At 46.7% G+C, this 25,136-nt stretch overlaps 1 pseudogene; it reads left to right on the forward strand.

Moving 5' to 3' along the window:
• Nucleotides 1–168: 168 nt before the first annotated feature.
• LOC120647770 lies at nucleotides 169–24,494 on the forward strand (annotated as a pseudogene).
• Nucleotides 24,495–25,136: the final 642 nt, after the last annotated feature.

Below are 25,136 nucleotides of genomic sequence, written 5' to 3' on the forward strand. Positions count from 1 at the left end.
CGCAGATCAGCGGCGGACGAGCTCCGATCAGCAGTTCATCGGCTCGTTGGCGCAGTCCCTGAGACGCAAACTGCAGGTGATGCGCTGAACTCGACAGCTCCTCGTACTGCGCTCCGATCCATGTTCTATCAGTTGTCTGAATCGAGAACACCATGCGAATTTCAGAGGATGTACGAGCTGGGAGTGCGCAGGTTGTTCTTCGTCGGCGCCGGGCCGCTCGGGTGCTACCCGCTGCTGCGGCAGCGGAGCCTCGCCATGGAGTGCGACGCGGAGGCGAGCTCTCTGTCGGCGCGGTACAGCGCCGCGGCGGCCGCCGTCCTGCGCGACATGAGCAGCACGCGGCGGCGCCCGGGCTTCCGATCCTCCTTCTTCGACCAGTACACGGCGCTGCTGGGGTACATTCAGGAGCCAGAGGCGAATGGTGAGATTGAGGCATGGATCAACCGATGATCCACAGTGATTTATCTGTGGGCTAATCTAATCCGGTGTGACCGCAGGCTTCGCCGAAGCGAAAGCGGCGTGCTGTGCTCTGGGGAACAGCACTGCCTTGCTGATATGCACACCGGCGAGCGCGCTCTGCGCCGACAGGGCGAGCCATGTCTTTTGGGACGGCGCCCATCTCACGGAGGCCACCACGGAGAAGCTGGTGGCGGTGGCCTTCAACGGGTCCGCGCCTCTGGTTTTGCCGGTGAATTTGGAAGAGCTTAGTACGTAATGTACTGGACCAACTTAAGAGTACCTTTTAGAAAAAAGGATAAATTTCCAGCCTTTGCAACAGTACACCTCCAGCAAGGCAACCATTTATGTGATTGGAAAGTCAAAGTGCCTAATATGTATTCAATCAAACTCATACTTAATACTGGTAGCTACTACTGTCTCCATTCCAAATTGTAGCTCGTTTGACCTTTTGACTTTAAATTTGACCACTCGTTTTATTTAAAAATTTGTGCCAATAAATGAGACGAGTGGTCAAATTTAGTGTCAAAAAAGTCAAATAACATACAATTTGAAAGGAGTATCATTGTTTACTACTCCCTCATCCCAGGACTGTTCATTTAGAAAATTTCAGACATATTATTAGAGTGGAAAATAATCATGTCACGTCTAATGAACTATAGCAGTTGTGATTGAAGAGCGCACTGTTTATTTGATTCCCTAGATCCTCAATAAATGCAAATGGATTGGAACTAGAACATAACATCATCTTAAGCATTTGATTGGCTCCATGCCCTTCTCTATGTAATTATTTCTTAGTATTTGATATTGCTTTAATTAGATGGACTTTATACTCCCTCCTTCCACTTTTATAACGCACGCACACACATCACGATTCAAAACTTGTAAATTTTGACCAATAATTTGACTATTGTTTTTTATTTTTATAGTATAATAAACTTTATATGATTGGATTGGTAATCAAATATATACTTTACCATAAATATAAGTTTAGAACCATAAGTGATATAATATATGATAAATAAATAGTTAAAGTGTTATTTGGAAGACCGTGCCATATTATACTCCCTCTATTTTGCTGGCTGCTTTTCCAGCCAACCAACAATATTTTTCTCTCACGTCAAACCAGCATCAGCCACCAGCCAGTCGGCAGTAATTTTCTCTCACAATAAATAAGCACCAGCCACCTGACGCAGCCAGCAGAGAGAGTACAATTTAAATGAACAGTCCTTTTTTTAAATAAAATTTGAAAGCTAAACGATGGAGCGGAGGAAGTATGAGTCGACAACTGTGTTTGATAAATTACGCACCATTATCATCGGTCAATAAACGGTATACCTGTGTTCACAATACTATTGACCAACAAGTACCTTCTACTTATCTAATTACATAGCCGGAAATCTTTTATATTTTAGATGCGGTGGGCCCGCTGGACTGCTGGCCTGCTACTTTGGAATTGGATGTTGCATGTGTAGCGCTCCGCTTGAGGATCGATTAGCCTTTAAATTTCACAATTCTGTTACTTTTTCAAATAAGCTCTAAATTAGATAAATAATATATCTATTTTGATTATTTTAACGAGTTCTTTGCAATGGTGTATTCCATTTTAAGGCGAGATTGTTCTGTAACGGCGAATATTTAGATTACTATTTTAGTTATTTTTGCACCAATTTATAAGTGCTCATACAATATATAATATGTTTTCATACACATATTTTTACATATTTTGTAAATCAAATCTAGAGCACCGAGAAGCTGGTTATATAATTGTGTTTTTTATCATCTTATATTTATATATATGATCAACTATATATTGCTAACTATATATTATATATTATTTTATTGCACGGTTTGAAGTATTTTTGGACAGTTCAATTCATTCCGTCCAATACTGTTAAACCGCGGTTCAATCAGTTCTTAACGATTGGACCAATAAACCGGCGAACCGATGACCTAACCGGTTTGATGCCCGGTCCGGTCCGGTCCAATGCTCAGATCCAGCCGGGCCCGGGCCGTTCCTCGCCGTTGCCGACTGAATCGCCCCCACCGCCAGCTCCCTCAAGCTCCACCTGCTCCTCGGTCTCCTGTGCCGCCGGCCTCCTGCTCACGCTCCATCCGCTCGTCGCCCGGCCTCCTCCCGCAGGCGCTCGCGACCTCCCTCCTCGCTGCGGCCGGCGCGCTGTCCGTGGGCGGCGGTCGCTATGCTTGGTTCCGCGGGGCGCTGCTGGGTGCCGTCTTCCCCGCGCCCTATGTAATACCCTGTTGCCGCCGGCGATCGCCGGGACGTGAGCAAATCACAGCAAGCACACATAGAAGGATAGGAGGGCGGGCGACGAACCCTGAACCCTCTATTCAACTTGTTTCTCAAGAAGAAAAGATCATATCCCCCGGTACAGAGTCGCTCGGCCTATAAGCACGAGTATCAGACACCAACATCATGGGTCCACAGGTTACAATAATGAAAACAATAAAAGCTAATCAGGTCACACGTTGATGGCGCCTTGTGCCGTTCCCGCCTTCGCTGTAGACGTTACACCTCCCCCGGCCGAAGAAGTTGCTTGTCCCCAAGCAACAGCATCAGGAAAACGCGCCTTGACGACGTACAGATCTTCCCAAGTAGCAGAAGGTTCGGGCACATGACTCCACTTGACAAGAACCTGTGGCACAGCCTGGTTGCCCTTCTTGACTAGGCGGCGATCCAGCACACGTTCCGGCTGCAGGTCTTGAGTGCTGAGATCCACTAACTTAGGCAAGTCAGTGTAGACAGGAGAGAAATTAGGAGTAAAATGTTTAAGCTGTGACACATGGAACACCGGGTGGATTAAGCTGTGAGCAGGCAGGTCAAGACGATATGCTGCAGCACCAATCTTCTCAGTAATTGTAAAAGGACCAAAGAACTTATACGCCAATTTGGGGTACGGACGACTGACCACCGACTGCTGCACATATGGTTGGAGTTTCAGTAGCACCTGTTCGCCGACCAGAAAATGCCGGTCAGAGCGAGACCGATCGGCCTGAAGTTTCATCCGGTTTTGAGCTGCAGCCAAGTGTGTTTTAAGAGCAGCTAGTTGTGTCTCCCGATGTTGCAGGAACTCAGAAGCTGGTGATGAGGAATCAGCAGTAACAGGCAGCATAGTACCCAGCTCGGCCTCATACCCATAAAGAGCCTTGAAAGGGGAACACCCCAGGGCAGAGTGATAGTTAGAATTGTACCACAATTCAGCTAATGAAAGCCAGGATCTCCACTGTTGAGGCATGTCACTGACCGCACAACGCAAGTACTTCTCTAAGCATTGATTGACCCGCTCCGTTTGGCCGTCAGTTTGAGGGTGGTACACCGAACTCATCTGCAATTTAGTGTCCACCAAGGAGAACAAAGCACGCCAGAAAGTGCTGGTGCACTCCATTCCAAATTGTAGCTCGTTTGACTTTTTGACTTTAAATTTGACCACTCGTTTTATTTAAAAATTTGTGCCAATAAATGAGACGAGTGGTCAAATTTGGTGTCGAAAAAGTCAAATAACATACAATTTGAAAGGAGTACCATTGTTTACTACTCCCTCATCACAGGACTGTTCATTTAGAAAATTTCAGACATATTATTAGAGTGGAAAATAATCATGTCACGTCTAATGAACTATAGCAGTTGTGATTGAAGAGCGCACTGTTTATTTGATTCCCTAGATCCTCAATAAATGCAAATGGATTGGAACTAGAACATAACATCATCTTAAGCATTTGATTGGCTCCATGCCCTTCTCTATGTAATTATTTCTTAGTATTTGATATTGCTTTAATTAGATGGACTTTATACTCCCTCCTTCCACTTTTATAACGCACGCACACATATCACGATTCAAAACTTGTAAATTTTGACCAATAATTTGACTATTGTTTTTTATTTTTATAGTATAATAAACTTTATATGATTGGATTGGTAATCAAATATATACTTTACCATAAATATAAGTTTAGAACCATAAGTGATATAATATATGATAAATAAATAGTTAAAGTGTTATTTGGAAGACCGTGCCATATTATACTCCCTCTATTTTGCTGGCTGCTTTTCCAGCCAACCAACAATATTTTTCTCTCACGTCAAACCAGCATCAGCCACCAGCCAGTCGGCAGTAATTTTCTCTCACAATAAATAAGCACCAGCCACCTGACGCAGCCAGCAGAGAGAGTACAATTTAAATGAACAGTCCTTTTTTTAAATAAAATTTGAAAGCTAAACGATGGAGCGGAGGAAGTATGAGTCGACAACTGTGTTTGATAAATTACGCACCATTATCATCGGTCAATAAACGGTATACCTGTGTTCACAATACTATTGACCAACAAGTACCTTCTACTTATCTAATTACATAGCCGGAAATCTTTTATATTTTAGATGCGGTGGGCCCGCTGGACTGCTGGCCTGCTACTTTGGAATTGGATGTTGCATGTGTAGCGCTCCGCTTGAGGATCGATTAGCCTTTAAATTTCACAATTCTGTTACTTTTTCAAATAAGCTCTAAATTAGATAAATAATATATCTATTTTGATTATTTTAACGAGTTCTTTGCAATGGTGTATTCCATTTTAAGGCGAGATTGTTCTGTAACGGCGAATATTTAGATTACTATTTTAGTTATTTTTGCACCAATTTATAAGTGCTCATACAATATATAATATGTTTTCATACACATATTTTTACATATTTTGTAAATCAAATCTAGAGCACCGAGAAGCTGGTTATATAATTGTGTTTTTTATCATCTTATATTTATATATATGATCAACTATATATTGCTAACTATATATTATATATTATTTTATTGCACGGTTTGAAGTATTTTTGGACAGTTCAATTCATTCCGTCCAATACTGTTAAACCGCGGTTCAATCAGTTCTTAACGATTGGACCAATAAACCGGCGAACCGATGACCTAACCGGTTTGATGCCCGGTCCGGTCCGGTCCAATGCTCAGATCCAGCCGGGCCCGGGCCGTTCCTCGCCGTTGCCGACTGAATCGCCCCCACCGCCAGCTCCCTCAAGCTCCACCTGCTCCTCGGTCTCCTGTGCCGCCGGCCTCCTGCTCACGCTCCATCCGCTCGTCGCCCGGCCTCCTCCCGCAGGCGCTCGCGACCTCCCTCCTCGCTGCGGCCGGCGCGCTGTCCATGGGCGCCGCCGCTGCGATTGACCACGAGGACGTCGGGTGGGCGGCGGTCGCTATGCTTGGTTCTGCGGGGCGCTGCTGGGTGCCGTCTTCCCCGCGCCCTATGTAATACCCTGTTGCCGCCGGCGATCGCCGGGACGTGAGCAAATCACAGCAAGCACACATAGAAGGATAGGAGGGCGGGCGACGAACCCTGAACCCTCTATTCAACTTGTTTCTCAAGAAGAAAAGATCATATCCCCCGGTACAGAGTCGCTCGGCCTATAAGCACGAGTATCAGACACCGACATCACGGGTCCACAAGTTACAATAATGAAAACAATAAAAGCTAATTAGGTCACAATTCTCTCCCTTGTTCGATCACTAAACTTCTCCCCCTTGTTGGCACATGCACACATCAAGGCTAAACAGACCTAAAGCTCCCTCTGAAATTGAGACTCCCCCTGAACATATGCTATGCAATGAATGCAATGCAGGAGGTGTAAGTGAAAGCATTCAGGGATACAAGGATATGAGCAACATCTAGTCACAAGCACGTGTGCATCCATAAACAAGACCTGCATCTAACTCAATAGGGTATATCAAATCAAGTCTAGAGCTTAGCAAGTTCAGTTTAGCAGAAATAAAAGCATCACCCATGATCTAGCACTAACATGTAGGGAATGGAAACCAGTGCTAATCAAACTCATACAGGTGAGTCAAAAACAGCCAAGGCATGTTGCAAACATCCATTATGCAATCCAATTATATCAAGCAAATGTTAATGCCAGGGGTTGAAAGCTTGTCATGCTTTACTTAGCAACGAGGTCAAGCCTATGCCAAAGGCAATCAAAAGCTTAAGACACTCGTTTCAGTCATGCACAGCCTTGCCCGGGTTCTCACAAGTGCAAAGTGAGCCGCCCCGAAAGCTCGATCAGTGTGACAAGCAATCCCACCTGGATCTTCCCATTCCATTTCAAGAATAATTCAAGCAATTTTATCAAATTTTTAGATCATGTCAAATATGAATTGCTTGACTAGGATGAATTGCAACATGTTAAGTATCAATAAGCTACACTAGCATGAATAAGATAGCAAAGCATATCAACACGCCCTATCATGCCAGTTGCCAAGACAGGGTGACCATGTTTTCGAATTTTCAAATCAAAATAGCTTAACTCAGAGGATGTCATATACACAGTGGAGCAAGCTATTCATGATCACATTTATAAACTCACGCTAGCAAGCAACAGGAGGTCATAACAATGTATACAAGAATACTAGTGCAAGTGAGGCAATGCAAAATGCTGAAATGTACAATGCAAATGCAAAATGCAGCTACCAAACCTAGAAAACCAAAGAGAAACAGAACCAAGACCTACAAAGCTAATCAAAGGAAAAACTAGCAACTAAAAGGGGTAACAAACCCCAAGCTCCCCTCGCAAGCGAGCAAAAGTCTCAAGCTCAAGTGGTTTGGTAAGGATATCTACGGTTTGCCTCTCGGATGGTACATGGATCATGTCTATGTGGCCTCTCTCATGGTTATCTCGCAGGAAGTGGAACCTGATGTCTATGTGTTTGGTTCTGGAGTGGAGCACTGGGTTCTTTGCAATGCAAATGGAAGACATATTGTCTACAAAGATGGGAACCCTACCAAAACTCAACCCATAATCCTGCAAGGTTTGTTTCATCCAAAGAATCTGAGAGCAGCAGCTAGCAGTGGCAACGTATTCGGCTTCTGTGGAAGAGAGCGCTACACTAGCTTGCTTGCGAGAGGACCACGAAACCAAAGATGTTTCGAGAAAGTGACAAGTGCCAGAAGTCGACTTGCAATCCAACCGGCACCCGCCAAAATCGGCATCCGAAAAGCCAACCAAGACAAGAGATGAATCCGCAGAATACCAAAGACCGAACTCAGGAGTGAATTTGAAGTACCTGAAGATGCGTTTCACCACTTGCTTGTGGGATGTGCATGGCGAAGCCTGATATCGCGCACAGAGGCCGACTCCGAACTGAATGTCCGGTCGGGTCGCCGTCAGGTACAGGAGAGGGCCAATCATGCTCCTGTACTCCTTCTGGTCCACCGCCTCGCCATCCAAGTCCGCATCAAGCGCCGTCGATGTGCTGATCGGAGTTGGCTGAGGAGACAAGTCACTCATGTCGAACTTCCGCAGCAAGTCCTTGGTGTACTTTGCTTGATGGACGAACGTGCTGTGAGGAGTTTGCTTGATCTGTAGCCCGAGGAAGAACTGCAGCTCACCCATCATGCTCATCTCGAACTCTCTGGACATCTGCTCAGAAAACTTGGAGACAAGAGCGTGAGAAGAGCCACCAAAGATAATATCATTCACGTATATCTGAACCAACAAAAAGTCAAAGCCAGAGCGCATGAGGAACAAGGTTTTATCAACACATCTCATTTTAAAACCTTGAGCAAGCAAGAAGTTTTTAAGCCTATCGTACCAATCTCTAGGCGCCTGTTTTCTGAAGTTTGTAAACTCGATTTGGAAACTTGGGATTTTCAAAACCAGGAGATTGTTTCACATAAACTTTCTCTTCAATAAATCCATTTAAGAAGGCAGATTTCACATCCATTTGGAAAACTTTAAAACCCTTGGAAGCAGCAAAAGCAAGAAAGATTCCAATCGCCTCTAAGCGTGCTACCGGGGCAAAAGTTTCCTCATAATCTATCCCTTCCTTTTGGCAAAACCCCTGTGCTACAAGTCGAGCCTTGTTCCGCACTACCAACCCATCTTCACCTTGCTTGTTCTTGAAAACCCACTTGGTTCCAAAGGGGTTACAAGCAGGCGGAGGCTCAACTAAAACCCAAACCTGATTCCTTTCAAAATTTTCGAGTTCCTCATGCATGGCATTGACCCAATTGGAGTCAGAAAGTGCGTGTCCAACATCTTTGGGCTCGAAAGAGGCAACAAACGCTAAATGAGCAAAGCCAGCGATACTTGTTATCTTGGACTGTGTTACTCGCTCGTTGAGGTCACCTAGCATCTGTTGAGGTGGATGACGACGCTGAATGTGTCACGGTGCTTGCCTTGTCGAAGTCGCCTCCTCCTCAATCAAAGCTGGTGTCTCCTCAGGTGCAGCTGGTGAAGGCTGAGTCACCTGCTCGATCGGCCCCCGGGAAGTAGATGTAGTCGGGTCGGGGCCGTCATCATCGTCCGAGCTCGTGGCGGAGACGGCTGGGTCCACAGCACGCGTGGTAGCCTCAGCATCACCCTCCGCAGCTTCTTCCTCCTCATCTTCAAAGATGGGGATGCCGAGCTCATCATCTCCTGCAACCTCAAAGACAGAAGAATTGCACGGTGCAGTCTCGTTGAAAGTGACTTCACAAGTCTCTCTGATGATATTAGTATCAATAATCAGCACACGGTAAGCTCTAGAGTGAGAGGCATAACCGATAAAAATGCCATCAGACGATCGAGACTCAAACTTATCAAGATTTCCTTCCTTCAGCACAAAACACCGACAACCGAAAGCTCTGATATGGTCAACACGGGGATGGCGTCCAAATTGCAACTCATAAGAAGTCTTGTGCATGAAAGCACGCAAGAAAATACGATTGGACACATAACAAGCGGTGTTAACCGCCTCAGCCCAGTACTTTCTAGGAGTCCTATGCTCATCGAGCATCGTCCTAGCCATCTCAACCAACGTCTGATTCTTCCGTTCTACAACTCCATTATGCTATGGAGTGTAGGGGGAAGAGTACTAGTGTTCAAGACCTTGATCACTGCAAAAGGTGTCAAAATGAGTATTTTTTAATGCTGTGCCATTGTCACCGCGAATCGCTCTCATGGCCTGGGGTAGCTCATTTTTCAACCTCAAGATCAAGTCTCGAACAACCTCGAAAGCCTCATCCTTGGTTCTCATGAAAAAGACCCAAGAATAGCGAGAAAAGTCATCCACGATCACAAGAACGTACCACTTCCCACCAACAGACATCACCCGAGAAGGACCAACAGTGTCCATATGTAGCAACTCTCCAGGGTGAGTGGTCATCACTTGATTAACAGGCGGATGAGAGGTGGCAACCATCTTCCCGCGGCGACACGTATGGCAAACAAGATCCTTCTCAAATTTCAATTTGGGCAATCCTCGGATTAGGCCAAGTGAGCTAAGTCTCGACAACAAGTCAAAACTCAGATGTCCAAGTCTCCTATGCCACTTCCACAAGTCAGAAGAAGGACCAGCCAACAAGCAACAAGGAGGACCAAGAGAAGTTCCAGAGAAGTCAACCAAGAAAACCCGATCGCGAGGTAAAATCCGGCAAACCAAATCTCCTCTGGAATCTAAAACACAAGAATAACCCTCCTTGAAGCGAACTTCAAACCCCTCACCAAGAAGTTGCGAAACAGAGAGCAAATTAAAGCCAAGATTCAAAACCAAAGCAACCTCTCTTAGGGTGAAGCGATCAAAAACTCTAACAGCGCCAGCACCACGTACCTTGCCCTTACTATTATCCCCAAATATGATGTATTCTTTGTGGCGCGTTGGGGTGAGGCTGGAGAACCATCTGTCATTCCCGGTCATATGGCGCGAACAACCGGAGTCCATGATCCACCTGTTCTCCAAGCCTCCAACCTGCACATCAGTAGCGAGACAAAGGGTGAGCAAATGTCTCAACACTGGGGTTAGCAAAGTGTGAAGCAAACCAGTATCGAGCCATTTGCTCTATAGAAGGGTTAGCAAAATCAGACAAAGTGTATCCCCTGTCCCGTCTACCGCGAGGCTGATGACCACCACCGCGAGGAAAGCGTGGTGTCTCGTAACCTCCTCCAAAGCCTCGGTCCCGTGGTCCATAGCCGTACTGAGGACGACCAGGAGCACGACCGGCAAAGCGACCACCCGCTGGAGCACAGTAATCACCACCATCTCCCTGTCCTCCACCTACACAGCGCGCCCTAGCATCTTGCCTACCACCATGCCGAGGAGGACCATGCACTCGAGCAGAGTACATGTCCGAGTTACGTCTCTCCTGCTCACGCCTCACAGCCCGCTTCCTCCTGATGCAAAACTCCTCCAAGTGACCGTCTCTGTGACAGTACTCGCAGTGGTACCTCACCTCTCTCTTGAGAGGTGGAGGCCCCACCTTTGGACGGGGAGGAGCAGCCCTCTTCTTATGGGCAACCTAGGCTGTGGCAGCAGGGAGCATATCAAATGGATTCCTCAGCTCATTGGGCTTTGGAACCCAAACCTGCTTCTGTGGAGGTGCTTTTTGTGGTTCTTTCAGCACACCATCCACGGGGTCAACAAGCGAAGGCTGCGTGCTCGTGCTAGCAGTGTTTAGAGCACTTGGAACTCCACCAGCCTTGCCGATCTTACCATACAGCATGTCAAAGTCTGACTTCATGTAGGTGTAAACGACCCCAAACCCATCACCACGCTTAAACTGCTTGATCATTATGCCCAACTGCGGCTCACTACTAGAAACCCAACTAAGAATCGCCCTAAGATATGTGTTTTCATTCTCTAGGTTGGCTTTCTCTATCGCAAGATTATCCAAATCAGAAATCAGACAAGGGCAAACATGACAATCAATAGGTGGGCTAGACTCCCCGACCTTAGTCTTCCCAAAAGACTTAATCAAGGCGTTCTTCTCATCTAGCTTTGACCTAAGCGTGGGACAAAACTTACAAGCGCCAAGCAGAACAGCCCTAGACCTAAGCTCCTCTAGCTCACACACAATAGTAGCAAACTTAGACTGCAAAGAAGCTAGATCAGACTTAAAGATGGAGCACTCATCACATTCAAGCACATCACTAACGATAGGAGCGTCCTTGGCCAGTTCAAGCTCATGCTTGGCCCTAGCTAGCTCGTGAGACACGTCAGCCAGCGAGATCTTGGTAACATCCAAGTTCGCTACGTTCTTGTAACACCCTGTGTTAATTTAGTTCTTAATTTGCTAATCATGATCCTAATTTGGTCATTAGAGTTAATTAAGCACGCATAGTGTTCATCAACTTAGCTATGTTCGATCGCGTTTTTCTCTCTAATCCGAGCTCCAAATCAACTTTCGCCCAAAAGTAAAGTTGTAGATCTTCTCTTCCTCTACAACTTTTATTTTGGCCAAATTTCATGTTTCCATATAAAAATTTGGGTTTTGGATGGTCAAAGTTGGGTCAAAAATTCGTTGAAACTCCAATGATCTTCCCCTGTTTCTCCACTGTGCGCGCCCGTGCCGCGACCGGCGATGCGCCGGCGACGCCACGCGTCGGCCGTCGCGACGATCGACCGCCGAGCGAGCCCGAGCTTATCCAGTTCTGGTGCCGTCTCCATTTTCCCCTCCCCTTCGTCTTCTCCCTCGAGCTCACGCCGAGCAAGCCAAGCAGAGCCCGCCGCCGGCCGCCGTGCCGACCATCCCTCGCTGTCCCGCCCTATTTTTCCACGCCCCAGAGCCGATTCGCCTTGCCCCGAACCTCCTCCACCCCATCTCGAGTTCAATTGAGCCGTTCTCCTGCCGAATCGGCCTCCAGACCCCCGGCCTCCATTGCCGTCTCTGTCGAACCTCCGCCCCTCACGCCGACGACCCCTCCCCGGCCATCCTCCGCCCGATTCGAGAGCATGGTGAGCTTCCCCATGCCCTACTCATCCTCCCCGGCCTCTTTCCCCTTCGAATCCGGTGCCGCCGCCTCTGGAACGTCGCTGTGCCGCCGTGGCCGCGCCACCTCTGCCGCTCGCCCGCCGCGGAGCGCCCCTACGCGGACCCGCACGCCACCGCCACGTGCACCGGGGCCGCTTGGCCTCCCTGAGCCCCACACTGTCCAGCCCCGCAACCGCCCTGCTCCACAGCGGCCGCAACAGCCTTGCAGCCGCGCGCCGCCGCATGCCGCCGCCGCCCAGCCGCCACTGCCGGGCTCCGCCCTCGCGCTGCCCCTGCGTGGGCCACGAGCGCGCGGGCCTCCCTGCACGCGAGCCCGCCGCGCTGCCCTGCTAGGCCGGCCGGCCACCACGGCCACCGCGCTCGCGCCCGGCGCGCCGCCGGCGTGCGTGGCCGGGGTGGAGCAGGGGAGCTCTCTCCCTCTCTCTCTTTATTCCACTGACGGGTGGGGCCCGTGTAAGGATCACCGGGGTGTCCGACCCTAGAGGGGGAGGGGGTGAATAGGGTCGCTAATCGCTTTCTATCCTAGGGCTCAATCTATTTGCATAAGATAAACCTAACACGTCCTACACATGCTAGTCATGACTAAGGTTTATCTATGCTACTCTCTACTTACCCCTAAAAGACTTGCAACCTATAGCCAATCCTAATCAAACTAACTAGGAAAGTAAAGGCACGCAAGATAGAGTAAATGCGGAAACATAATACGGTAAGTAAAGAGGTAAGGGAGAGAATATGCAAACTCCCGTGAAGACACCAAGACACACGATTTAACGTGGTTCGGTTAGGACACCAAGTCCCTCCCTACGTCCACGACCACTTGTCCAACACGAACAAGTGTGATGCCGAGTCTCCCCGCTTGATCACCGTCTTGCGTTCGCCACCAAGGCTCTCTGCAAGCAAAGGCTAAGTGACCCCAAGTCACCAAGACAAGGCCACCGCCACCGTCTCTCTCGAAGCGTCACCCACGGCACCATCTTCACTATCGGAGCTTCTCACCAAGAGGGGTCTCCATCCCCGCACAAAGTGTCGTTGTCTCTCCACACCAAGTCGGAGGGTCACACGACGAGTACACAAGATGCTTGCCACAACAAGACTTCTCTCAAAGGAGCTCTCGCAAGAACTAATCCCTATTACAAGCACTAAGCACTCTCACAAGTGTGCTTAAGCCTATATGATGTACAATGAAGCTCTATGGTAGTTGGAGGTGTTCTTCAAGTGTAGTATGCTTCCTTAGTCTCCAGTACACACAAATGACCCGGACTTGGGGGTATATATAGCCCACACACCCCAAAAGAGCCGTTGGGAAAGGCTGACAAAAATTCTTATCGTCGGTTAAACCGACGCTCCAGTTTCGCCATCACCGGATTAACCGGTGAGTGTATTTTCCCAGCAACTTAGCCGTTACTACTCCAACGGCTACTTGATCAATCGACCGACGCTCTCAAAACTAACGTCTGTTTAACCGGTGAGTGCAAGTTCAGAAACCCCCCGAAAAATGGAGTCTCTGGACAACTGCATCGACGCTCACTTTTTCTTTATCGTCGGTTTAACCGGTGCCTCTGGGTCTGTCTTCACTTCAAGTCATTGCACCGACGAGTTGACTTCAGGCATCGTCGGTTCATCCGACGCTGGGTCCTTTGCACCGATGAGTACAATTGGCTCATCATCGGTTTAACCGGTGATAGCAAATTGTCTCTGTCTTGTTCGTTTTGACTTGATTTCTTCACAGTCTCTGTCCTTTGGACCGAAGAGGTTTCAGGGCGCTGCCCTGAGACCCGCGAGGGGCGGAACCACCGTAGGGGCGGCCCTTCAGGCCTAGCTACGCCTATCTTCTCTTTGTCATCACTTGAACCTAAAAGCCTGAGAATGGTCATCTTAACAATCACATTAGTCCAAGTGTTGTGTTGTCTATATCAATCACCAAAACATTATATTGAAATATGGCATGAGAGGCCATTTTCGCTACAGCCCGCGGGTCAGGGAGGGGGGGGGGGGGGTTAAGGGTAGTTTTGTTCTTTTTGTTATTTTGGCTGAAAGCTATGAAAATTTGTAGAAAAATATAGAAAAATGCAAACTAAATTTTGTTAGGTTTCTAAAATCAAGATCTTCAGAGGAAAAATACTCATGCTGTGAAATGTCATTTTTGCCCTGTTAAAATTTTGGGTTGTGTTTAAGCTAGTTTATTTAATATCGGTTGTTCTGTTTGTCTAAAAATCATGAAATTTATGCAGTGGCCTAATCTTTGTATGTGTAATCCACTGTAAAAATTTCAGGTGTGGGTGCTGTGCACTTTTGTGTAAATCTAATCGTGTTTAGTTTAACTTGTTAGGGTTAAAATAAATGTTTTCTTTCATCAATAAATGTTGGAAAAATTGTGTGGCATGCTTATCAAAATCATGTTATTCTGATAAATTCTTGTGACTTGATCATATCTGTAAGTTAGGTACTTGCTTTTAATTTGTTCCTAGCTAGGCTCCTTTCTTTTATAATTGTTGTAATTAATTCTTTCATGCATGTGTTTTTGCAACAAAACAAGCCCATGGTTATTTTGATCCATGTTGTTCTAGGGTTGTATTTTAATACTTCGAAGTGAGTTTAGTAACTTTTGCTTGATAGGAAACACTTAAAAGGCATTAGAATCAAAGCCTGTACATCAGTTCTAAACCATTTCTGTCGTAAACCTAGTTGTGAGGTTGCTCCGTAGATGCTTTTGGAGTTTGGTCCATGCATTTCATTGTGTGTAGTGCATTGCATCATTTCATGAGTCTCATGCATGGCATATTTTATTTGTATAGACACTGAAACCGAAGTCGCCTACGAGCTGATTGCCGAGCCGGTCAAGGAGCCTTCCGCAGGAGAACCGCAGCTAGGAGAAGACGTTGATCCAGCTCCCGAAGAAGCCACTAACCCTGCTGACCTGCAAGGCAAGCCCCGGAGCATAAACCTTAATTTCAGTATTCAATATTATTATTTAAGTATTGTGCATTTACGTTGTTAGGAGTTGTATGGAACCCTAGTATGCATGTTTCTCCCTAGGTACCTATGAGTTTTTACTAGTATGCAGGTGTCGTTAGAAATGCTTTGCTAAGTAGGAACTCGGTAAAAGTCGAGTGATTTTCTGTCACTCGCGAGATATAGGTCTTGTTACTTATGGAAATGTTACTAGAGAATGAATTAATGAGGAAAGAAAATGGAGACCGGGCGGAGGAAAGTTGGACATGATTATGGGTTAAAGAAAACTTGAGTCTCCGCCTGTGTCGATTGAGGACCGTTCTGTTGTTGGCCCTTTGACTGAGGATTGAACAGTACTAACCACATGCCGGAAGTAGGAGGTAGTCGAAACCGGTAAGCTAATTACCTAAATTGCGTCGGAATCTGAGTCTCGACCTGCGGTGCTGGGTAGGGATGACGGATGGTGAAGTCGTCCACGGGTTCACCGGGTGTTCGCACGTGCGGGGCTCATCATCCGGGTGTTTGCGGGCTTGATTCAAACTTCGGGGTAATCATGAGAATAGTTGCATGGTGTGACTCGACGGGGTCGCACTGGGCGTGTGAGTTAGGTCCACCTTGCAAGGTTAAATCGGATCAATTCGCCATGACTCGCGGATATGAGAGCCTTGGTTAATGCGTCACATCGTAGTAAGGATTGAAAGGACAGAAAAATGAAAGGTGGATGTTTGGTTATGTTCTTGAAAAGACAATATGATCATCCATATGTGTATTAGCTGTTCAGGCAAATCTAGTGTTATTTATCAAATTAATTGGAGCTAAAATATTGAAAGTAAGGCTCCAGTACTAGTGGCTTTTCAGCAAAAGAACTCCAGAGCCAAAAGCCTTGCATATTTAGGAGTCGGCTAAGTATATACCATAGTCGGGTAAGCCTTACTGAGTATTAGTATACTCAGAGTTTGTTGTTACCCTATTTTTAGGTAGCTGCTGCTGGTTGGAGCTAACCAGGGTTCACATCGGTGGGCTCGATGTAACGTACTCACGTCAGCGTAGTTATCGTTGTTCTTCTAAACTAAACTTCTCTTTAATTTCCACTGCATTTTGAACTCTGATATTTTACGTAAACTTGTTGTAAGTTCTGTTTGTAAATTAACTTGAGAACTTTTGTCTGCTTATAATCATCTGTGCTCGTCCTCGTGCGAGACTTCCAGTGTTTTTCGATCCTTAAACCGACAGACGTCCGGATTACACCGTTTTAAGTGCACAGTAACTTGATTAACCATTAAGATGATAGTTAGCGCACTTAAACCGGTTAAATTTGGGCGGTTCTGTTACAGTTCTCATCATGCTTAGCACGGAGAGCAACAAGATCATTCATGTGAGATATGCAGCCAGCGCACTCATCCTCACCAGATTTCTCTCTAGCACATGCCAGCTCAGCCCTAAGCTTCTTACGCTCTCTAGCTGCTTCCTTAAGCAGCCTTTTCTGATTGTCGAGAGCGGCGTACAACTCCCTAACCTCAGTATCAAGCAGGTCGATAGTGTAGTTTACCTCTGAATCACTCTCGGATCCAGGAGAAGAGTCGTCGTGCGTCGGTGTAGCATATCCACCTGGAGACGCACGAGCACCATTTGCCTCGCCTGCCATGGTGCAGAAACTCTTGCGCCGACCGGCCACCAAGCAAAGGCCGATGAAGCCGGTGGCTTCCTTGTCCCGCTTCTTCTTCTTCTTCTTCTTGTCATCGTCGTCGGAGGTAGGTGAAGAAGAGCGGTCGGTGTCGGAGCTCTTGTCGAGGTCGCTGAGCTGTGCCAAGAAAGCCTTCTCCCGCTTCTTGGCCTTATACTGGAAGCGCTTCTTGAGCGACTCCTTGTCGAAGCACCCTCCCTTGTCCCGGTCACGACTGCGGTGCTTGTGACGCCGACGCTCCTTGTTGGAGCCTCCCTCGTCGCGGTCGCGGTGGCGGTGGCGGTAGTAGTCGAAGTTGTTGTTCTGGCCACCGCCGGACTTCTTGGGGCAGTCGGCGACGAAGTGGTTCGGATCGCCGCAGTGGTAGCACCCGGGGTTCTTCCTCCTCTGCCTGTTGTGGTAGACACGCTGGAACTTGTTGATGAGGAGGCACAAGTCGTCGTCGTCCAGCGTCTCAAACTGCTCATCTGTAACAGAAGGCAAAGAGGCAAGAGAAAAGCCAAGAGCAGAGTTAGCGTTAGAGCTCGATCCACCTGAGCCAGTCACAAGAGCGATGCTCTTGGAAGGAGGGGCACCATTGAGCTTGGCTCGTGTCTAGTTATCCACCTCAGTGGCCTTGAGCTTGCTAAAGAGCTCATTCACGGTCAGAGTCTCATAGCCTGCAGACTCGATGATTGTGTTCACCTTGAGATCCCACACAGAGTGGTCAAGTGCGTAGAGCAACTTGAGAGCCTTCTCATGCTCTGTGTAGTCAAGGGCATCAGCAGATCTGTTCGCACTGACTTTGTTCACAATCGATTGAAACTGACTGAACATGTCGCCAATGCTCTCACCCGGCCTCTGTGTGAAGTTCTCATATTCACGCCAGTGAGTCTCGAAAAGCCTAGCCTTAACCTGAGGTGTGCCCTCGTGGTAGTTCTCAAGGCACGTCCAAACCTTGTGGGCTTCCTGAAAACCCTGGACGCGTGAGAACTCCGCACGAGAAATGCCAGCGAACAAGGCATTGACAGCCTTGGCATTAGCCTCATGCTCGGTCACTTGCAAAGGAGTGGTCCGAACGGCAAGCACCTCGTAAGCCTGATTCTTGGTTATATCCCAAACCTCGGCTCCTAAGCTCTGCAAGAAAGCCCGCAAGCGAACCTTCCAGTAGGCATAGTCCTCGCCGGTAAACACAGGGATCTTACTAAGACTCGTCATGGTCGCCAAATGGTTTTCGAACGGGTTAGGGTAATGAAAACATTAACCAAGCTCTGATACCAATTAAGGGACCGAAAAGGCGACCAGAGGGGGGGGTGAATGGGAGCCGATTCAAAATTTCGCGAACAGAAGCTATTTGCCTAATCCCAAGAACTCACCCAAACCCTAGAGTCCTAGAGAAAGTGTGAAGCAGCTATGGAGGAGCTACACCAGCACACAACGCCCCTAGGAACAAACGAGAACAAACGCGGAAGCAAACACGAAGAAACAGTGCAAAACAAACACGGTATATGAACACCGGTTAAACCGATGTGTGAAGAAAACCTTCACCGGTTCAACCGATGTCACAGAGCCGGCAACAAAGGAGAAGCACTCACCGGTTAAACCGATGCTACGGTTTAAACAGCGTCGGTTCAACCGGCGATAGTGCGCCGGATGATCTGACAAAATCAAAACTCAGCGTCGGTGCAGTTGTCCAGAGAGGCTCCAAAACTGACTTACCAAGCACCGGTTAAACTGACGCAGTCAAATCCAAAGCACCGGTGCAGTTGTCCAGAGAGACTGCAAAACGGATCAAACTGAGCACCGGTTGAACCGATGCTAAGAGACTTCTATACGCCGGTGCAACGAACCAAACACCAAAACCCTAATCAGCCGAAAAACCAACTCACCGGTTGATCCGACGCAACATATCACAAGCACCGGTTTAACCGGTGATAGAAAAAAGTCTACCCATGCCCAGAAACGAATTTTTCAGCCCGCGACTTTTGACAAACTTGATGATCGAAGGGACAAATCAAGTCCAAATCTCACCAAATTTTGTAGGCATGATCACAAAGGACTTGTGAACATGTCCACAGAAGGAATTGATGAATCACTCCATGGTTTGGGAGGAATCGAGGAATTCCCGAGCAAGAACGGGGTTTTCTCAAGAACGCAAAAACATCGTTTCGAAGGGACTCGTGATTCCGCAGGCTTTAGCACTAGGCTAGATGGATTAGAATCACTTCAAAGAGTCACGTGATCATCAAGAAACAACCCCTCATCTCGTGCACAAGAATCGACACGGGAAAATCGAATTTCAACCAAACAAGGCACAAGATGTATGAAATTGACACGAATTCAAAAGCCTCGAGGGCACAAGGAGGAGAGGGCCTCCTTTCCCAATCAATTTCATACAAGAGTCTCAAAAATCCATATCCCTAAAATCCTAATCCTAGAGAGGAAGGAAGGAAGAGGGAGGAGAAGGAGGAGACGCCTGGGAGAGAGGGGGCGGCTGCTTCTGGACGCCAGAGAGAGAGAAAAAGAGAGAGTGGGAGAGGGGATATTTATGCCCATTAACTCTAGAATTAAAAGACTAAACTACCCCTAGACTTAATCAGCCACTAGAAAGCCCGTAGGGACAAAACCGGAAAAAGATACAAGAACTCATCCGACGGCCGAGGTTCTTTCTTCGAATCGAAGTCTTCTCTGCGATGCCGCCACGTAGATGAAGATCCGGTCCACGGTTTTGGAGGGTCCGCGAAACCCGGGTAGGTGGCCGGTTTTGAGAAAACCGCCAAAACTCCATGCGCGGGAAGATTCCCGCCTCCACGCCGTGGCCCTGGACGCCGTTCCCGCCTCGACCTTCTGACGGCCCTAGACGTCGCCCGCTGCTCGTCACCTCCTCGCCCGCAGCGAGGCCCTAGACGCCGTCGACGCCCGTTCCTCCGCCAGTCCCGAGACCGACGCCCGTGCCTCCACGACTTGGCGTCTTCAACCGCCGTCTACCAGTTTGGTTTTGTGGCGCAAACCAAGAAACCCGCCATCCGTCGGCGCTTGCGCCCTCGATCCAGGAGTGGACGCCACAGCTGCCGCCTGGCCCGAGCTCCGGTCCCGGCTGCCCTTCACCGCCGTCCACTGCACGGTCCATCGGCCACAGCACCTCCACGGCAGCTCTCCGTCGACACTCGACGCCCGTGTACCTGCAACCAAAGACCAAGCACATGATCACACCGCACGGTTGACAATTCACTCATCACAACCAGGAGTGAGTACTCCACATTCCTCATTTTCAGTGCAGCTTTGTTACGTCTGTCGACCGAGTTGCCTGTAGTAGCATCTTCCAAGTTCTTATATCTGTTAGGGATGTTTTTAACATATATTTGTGCTGTCTTCTAACTTGTCAGAAAACCCGTTCTCATATAGGTAATATATGGTGCCGATTTGGAGACTGGAACTTTTGGTAGTGGTTTTCCAAAGTTCTCTCCTGAATTAAAATCTGATGGTGAGCATAAGTATGCAGAATCTGGTTGGAATCTAAACAATTTGCCTAGACTACAAGGTTCAGTTCTATCGTTTGAGGGTGGTGACATCTCTGGTGTTTTGATCCCTTGGGTATATGTTGGCATGTGCTTTTCATCATTCTGCTGGGTATGATGGTTGTCAACACAATTACTACTTCTCTTATAATTATGTTAAGTATATAGATTATCCAAATTTAATTATGATGTCATGTCTGGGTGTCTGCTGACAGCATGTTGAAGACCATCATTTGTACTCTCTGAACTACATGCATTGGGGTGCTCCAAAGATGTGGTACGGAGTTCCAGGAAAGGATGCCGTGAATTTGGAGGCAGCGATGAGGAAACATCTACCTGGCTTGTTTGAGGAGCAGCCTGATTTGCTTCACAACCTGGTAAGTGTTTCTCTCTTGATTGATGACTGTCAACTAGGGTTTAGGGTATGAACCCACCATTACTGTGTCTTCTCACTTGTCTGGAATCTAAAACCTGCAACCCTCCCTCCCTCCCTCCCTCTGATTATGTTGTAACAGCATTACAAATAATGAACATTTGTGGCAGTGGCACTGCGTGGTGTTAAAAGGAAGGCACTATTGCTTTCCTAGACCAAAAATTGCATCAGCAAGTAAACCGCTTGTTGAAATCTTGCAGGTTTCCATATAACGCCTCATGAAATGCTATTGCATTAAAATCAAACATTTGCATGTGCAATAGACAGTAAAACCTTAACTGTACTTGTGCAAAGTAAAGATGGTTAACATTATTTTTTCAACATATGTGCAAGATGAAAATTTAGTATAACGATCTGATGGCAGATATGTGGGATTTGGCTTTTCGTGGCTTGTGATGTTTGCGCGAGTTGCCTTCCTTTTGGTACGTATGAAATGTATGGGGCCATGGGGGTGCATTTATAAGATGTCAACACCTTGTGCAGGTTACTCAAATTTCGCCATGGGGGGTGCATTTATAAGATGTCAACACCTTGTGCAGGTTACTCAATTTTCTCCATCATTGCTTAAATCTGAAGGAGTACCGGTCTACCAATGTGTTCAGCATGAGGGAGAGTTTGTCCTGACATTCCCACGGGCATACCATGCTGGTTTCAATTGTGGTTTCAATTGTGCGGAAGCTGTTAATGTGGCACCGATAGATTGGTTACCAATTGGGCAGGATGCTGTTGAGCTTTATCGTGAACAAGCCCGGAAAATAACTATTTCACATGATAAGCTGTTACTTGGGGCTGCAAAAGAAGCAATAAGAGCTCAGTGGGACATTCTTTTCCTCAAGAGAAATACTGCTGATAACTTGAGGTGGAAAAGCATGTGTGGACCTGACAGCACCATATGCAAGTCACTTAAGGTAAATTGGCTATTAAACTATTTACAAGTATTTTTTTATTTAAAATGCAGTGAAATCTGACAATTTTCCTGCATAGGCAAGAATCGAGATGGAGTTGACACAAAGAAAGGATATATCTCTCCATCCCAATGTAGAAAAATAGATGCTGAATATGATTCTGCAGATAGGGAGTGTGCATTTTGCTACTATGATCTGCATCTTTCTGCCTGTGGTTGTCCATGTTCCCCAGAGAAATATACTTGCCTTATACATGCGAAGCAGCTTTGCTCATGTGACTGGAGTAAAAGACTTTTCCTATTCCGTTATGATGTCAATGAACTAAATATCTTAGCTGATGCTTTGGGTGGGAAGTAAAGTGCCATTCACAGGTGGGGTGTCTCTCATCTTGGATTAAGTTTGAGCTCATGTGTTAAACGAGAAAAGGAGCAAGATCTGAAGACTCTTCGGAGAGCAACTGATGCCCCCAGAAGGTCCTACATGTCACATGCGTCAACAGTATCATTGTCATCTTCACTGGTTTGCAATGAACAGAAAAGCTGTGTAAATAAGATGCTGAACTCAGCTTGTTCGGAAATGAATACTGCTGATCCTTCTGCAGAGCAACTAAAGTTGGGAAATGTTTCACCACAAAAGGAGCCATGGGTGAAGAATGATTTAGCATGTACACTAAATACTGGTGCCAGCCAATTACAGTATAATGGAGGGCCTGGAGGTGACAAAAACACAGCACCAAGTTTGCCAGTTCCTACTGGTCAATCATATTCTTCCAATGTTTGGACAAGGTCCTTAAGCACTTCTGATGAATACAATAAAAATGCATACGGCTCTCTGCCAGTAATGGTTGATCATAGAAGCAACATGAAGCCTAGTTCGGAAGGCTCAATCAATTCCCATAGGTTATTGACATCTAACACTAATGCATCTCCGTGTTACTCTTACAAGGATAAAATACACATAACACCAGAGACTAATGCGTCAGTGATGACAGAGAAAGATAGCAATCAGATTCGTGCTGCATCAAGTCAGCACTTTGCGAGGACTGTTTCAAAAGCACAAACTGTCTCTCCGGAAGCATCAGCGAGTGTCTTTGCTTCAAAGCCACTTCCAGGCCCTTCACTTGTGAAAAATACATATGGAGGTTTTAGTTCAAGCAGTGCCCATCTTGGTCATCCAAATTTTTGTAATCAGCAACCAAATGATGGGTGCCTTCAAAGAAAATCTGAATCTTTATCTGGTCTGGAAGCTCGGGGGCATTCACCACTATTTGTGCAACCTGCTTTGGAAAATGGAAGTCCACAGAAGGGTCCTCGCATAGCCAATGTTGTGCATCGATTCAAGAGCTCAGTTGAACTTTTGGAAATCGGTGCTGTTCTATCTGGGAGGTTGTGGTCCTCAACCCAAGCAATTTTCCCAAAAGGTTTGTTTTTCCCTGGCAATGGATACGTCCATGCGTCTTCCAGCTGCTTTTCAATTTGGAAGCAGCTTTGTTATTGGGAGCTACTTTTTGCTGCTTTGCCATCCTTAAGTGCTTTTAATATATTGCGTATGACAATATTCATGCTAGAGGAATGTTTGTTGTTTGTAAACTACTACTCATGGATGTTTTTCCTCAGATTTGATTCTCGTCAGCAGTTTGATATATGTTTTGCTCTTTTCCTTGGCATGATTATCTTTGTAAATACAGGGTTCAGAAGCAGAGTGAAATACTTCAGCATTATGGATCCAACACAGATGACGTACTACATATCTAAAATATTAGACGCTGGACTGCAGGGACCTCTGTTTATGGTAAGTTTCAGTTTTTCTGTACCATCTGCGCACCTGTTCTTCAGTATGTTTATATCTGTCAGTTGATGCATTTGCAGGCGACTGTAGAAAATTTTCCAGGCGAAGTTTTTATCAATGTCTCTCCTACCAAATGCTGGAGCATGGTCCGTGAGAGGCTGAATATGGAAATACGGAAGCAACTCAGCATGGGAAGAGCTAACCTTCCTACACTACAGCCACCAGGATCAGTTGATGGTCTTGAAATGTTTGGGTTGCTGTCACCGGTAATAGTTCAGGTGAGGAAATCTCAAACACACTTGTCTTAAGAAATGAAAAAGAAACTCTGTAGCACACCAACATCATGAGAAATGAAAATTTGTTCCAGGGTTGCATAATTTTACCATGGTAGATGCTAGCTGTCCTTCCTGGCTTGTTAACGATGTAGTAATGCAGCTTGCCCTATTCTGTTAAATTTTTTGGAGTCTGACTGAATCTGTGCAAACTGAGATATTATTTGAATTCCTTCCAGGCAATCGAGGTGCAGGATAGAGATCGGATCTGCACAGAGTATTGGAGGTCCAGGCCCCATGTTGCTGGAGACGGTGGCAGTCGGCATATGCCGCCACCTCAGGGCCCGCCGCACATTGCGCTCCTGAGGGGGCTGTTCCAGCGAGCCAGCCGCGATGAGCTGCGAGCCCTGCGTAGTCTACTGCCGAGCAATAGCAGTCTGGACGAGAGCTCCAGGCAACAGGCTGCCCAAGTCCTAGACGATGAGATTGCCAAGCAGTGGCGCTGACAAACCAAAATAGGACATCTAATCTCTTGACTGCATAAAATTTTTGGGATGGGACCAAGCAGGTACGCTTGCTCATTCCGTTGGCCGTGTGCCCATTCTTTACATTCTTTGTGTCCATGCTCCATGACATGAGATTTTACCACACATGGTTCTTATGTGATTCGGATGATTGACACCTCACCCACTGACCATACCGTTCTGTTCTTAAATGCTGAGATATATATTCCCTGTCTCGAAACTCTTGTGGTGTCCTGGCTGTTTTTGCTGAACAATTCATTTCTAGTTCTGCTGCCGTTTTTTAAGCCAAATATTTTTACTGGTTGGCTGTGCATCAGAAATGTGCAGGACCAGTTAACATGATCAGCTGCCTTAATATGCCGAGTTTGTCAGAGTGAGAACTTCTTGTTCTCCGCTGCACAGTCTGTGTAGGCCGGCCGTGTTGGTACTAGCAATCCGCTGCTAGGCAACAGTACCTGCAGTCATGCTAGGTGCTAACCAGGGTTCACCTTTTCGTTTTTTTACCGAATCCCGCCAACTGCCGGAAACGAAATTTCGGCCGAAATTTCGCCGAAATTCGCTAATTCCGAACGGATAGAGAATTCAAATTCAAAAAATGAAATTTCGGTGAATTCCGACCGAAATTTCGGTGATTTCGACCGAAATTCGGTGATTTCCGACCGGAAAATGATGTCAGTTGTGATTTTCCTACTGTTCCCGAGGTCAAATGAAAAACTTTTGAATACCAACTTTGTTCATTTTTTCGAGATCTACAACTTTTGTTTTAGGAACTTTTTCATTTGAGCAATGGTTTGAAAGTTAATTAATTATTTCAAAAACTACCAATTAAAAGTCTTGTCATTTCATGTGACAACTTCCATTT

Source organism: Panicum virgatum, chromosome 9K, assembly GCF_016808335.1.
Source record: "Panicum virgatum strain AP13 chromosome 9K, P.virgatum_v5, whole genome shotgun sequence".
NCBI lineage: Eukaryota > Viridiplantae > Streptophyta > Magnoliopsida > Poales > Poaceae > Panicum > Panicum virgatum.